Raw genomic sequence first — 2,493 nt, 5'->3', positions numbered from 1 at the left:
TTGGCACTCTGGGTTGGTGAGGCATGCCATCCCCCAGCTGGGCCAGGCATTCAGCTCTCCCTGTGGTCCCTGTAGCTCTGGGCCATTACCACCAGGTGGCACTGCCACTCGACATGTTTTTGGCCAAGCCTCGCCTGCCATTTTATCAAAGTCAGAAACTCTCCATGACCAGTCATTGGGGGCTCACAGCTCATAGGTAGCTTGGAGTCTTGGAGATGTTCCTGGGGCCCTGAGAGATCATGACTTTGCGGTGCTCCAGAAGCCATATGTCAGTAAAGGGCCTTGTACCGGGCTTCCTGACTGCAAGGCCACAACACCATGGAGCTCCTTACCTCCCTGGAGGGTAATGCTAGGGGCTCTTGAAATCCTGAGACCGCAGGGGCAATGGGGCTGTCAGGTGTTGAAGGCCAGAACCCTTCTCTCATGCCGCAAGGCAGCAAACGTACTCCTCAGCCCTGCTTTCATCTTGTGCTCTGCTTGTGTGAGTGGGACCAGCTTCTCTGGGGAGAATTCCGCCCCGGGGAGCGGGGGAGCTCCAGGCCCGTCCTAGTCTCTCATGGCGTGTCTTCCTCCTGCAGCTCTGCCTTCTCAGTACTCTGCCCTTCCCCTGGAGAAGACCCTGAGGAGCCTGGAGTCCTATTGTCATGGGATCCAACCCTGTAAATCTATACCTTCTTCTGGAGTATCATATTCCAAGCTGTCTGGTCTTTTATATGGAGGCTGCTAAGTCATAGCTGATTTCTCAGATTCTTCAGCACTTGAATTCTTTCTCTCTGCATGCTTGCAATACTTTTTTTTTCTTTGACCTAGAAATTCTGGCTTTTGGCTACAATGTTCCTGGGAGTTTTTATTTGCAAGTTTCTTTCGGGAGGTGACCAGAGGATTCTTTCTATTTCCACTTGTCCTCTGGTTCTAAGAAGTCTGGGCAGTTTTCTTTCATGATTTCTTGGAAGAAGATGTCTAGGCTGGTTTTTTTTTTTTTGTTTGTTTTTATCACAGTTTTCAGGTAGTCCAATGACTCAAATGATCTCTCCTTGATCTGGTTCCCAGTTCGGTTGATTTTGGGATGAGATGCCTTAATAAAGAATTGTTTAAATGAAAAAGAAAAAAATGGCAAAATTGATTAAAAGCTTCAAAAAAAATAGGATTTTTTATGCAGTGTCCCACATTTCAACCTCTGCAAAGGCGTAAAAGGGGGAGATGTCTTTTCATGCGTCTTCTTTGGGGCCAAGTTTGGCTGTTATATTTTTGCAACCTTTTGTTTCATTTGTTTTGCTTTGGTCTTTCTCTTCAGTTACATTGTTGTAGTCATTGTGTAGTTTGTTTTCTCGGCTCTGTAGCCATCATGATTGTGGTTTCTTATGGCATAGTCGTTACATTCACATACCACAGCTGCTTTAGCCATCCCCAGGGCAGCTTTATTCTCTGACTCTTAGCATTGTCTTGCCTCCTGAGAGGCGTCCCAAGTGCATAGACCAGCAATGCAGTGGCAAGCAAGGACCAGATACTTGTGATGCTTCAAGAGTAAGAGACAGGCCATTGTGTCCACTGTTTCCAGATGAAAGGTCTTGACACTGTCCATCTAGACGCTGTCACAATTTGCCCCTTACGGGGCCATCCCTAAGGCTTTATGTTCCCCACCCCCTGTTCCCCCGCGTCATTCCTACTAGCCCGGCATCTCAGTGCAGGTGCCTGGAGATGAGGCTTCAGTCAGTTCCTCAGGTATTATCAAGCATCTGGGTACAGAACGCTGTGCTAGATAAAGGGGGAGCCCATGTTTAGGCAAGCATGGCTTCTGCCTTTGGACTCCCAGGATAGCTGGGGGAGCCAGGCTCAGGTATACCCATGTGGGAAAATGTCTTGCTTATTATGATGCGGAACCAAGTCAAGAACCTCCTGCCTTCACTTTGGCAAGGTCATTTCCTTAACTTCTCCATCGACAGCATTTCCTTTGAATGATGGACTAGTGGTATTAGGAGAGGTCAGACACTTATGTGTGAAATCAAAACTTAGAATAGCAGCCGACTAAAGTTCCAAGAAACTTTTCCTTGGACAGCAAAATTTCACTAATTACAGCTTAGGGCTAGGTGATTTTTATTTTCCTCATGTCTTAATATTGTCTATTGAGCTTTCATGTAAGAATAGTTACATTCTGGACTTTTACTCATATACAGTAAATACCAGTTCACACATGGAGCAAATAGTTGGTTCAAAAATGTAGCTTCACGGGGCCAGCTAGGTGGTACAGTGGATAGAGCACCAGCCCTGAAGTCAGGAGGACCTGAGTTCAATTCCTGCCTCAGACCAAACACTTGACACTTACTAGCTGTGTGACTCTGGGCAAGTCACTTAACCACAATTGCCTAAAGAAAAAAAAAAGAAAAAAATGTAGCTTCACTATGTACTAGTTATTAATAGATTCAATTTCATGATTTTCCAAATGATTGTAAATAAAATTGCTCTTTCTTTAGAATTAGCTTGTAAATTTCTCCA

Source organism: Vombatus ursinus, unplaced genomic scaffold, assembly GCF_900497805.2.
Source record: "Vombatus ursinus unplaced genomic scaffold, bare-nosed wombat genome assembly UNPS02014175.1, whole genome shotgun sequence".
Lineage (NCBI taxonomy): Eukaryota > Metazoa > Chordata > Mammalia > Diprotodontia > Vombatidae > Vombatus > Vombatus ursinus.
The sequence above is the reverse complement of the archived record's forward strand: the minus strand, read 5'-3'. Positions refer to the sequence as shown.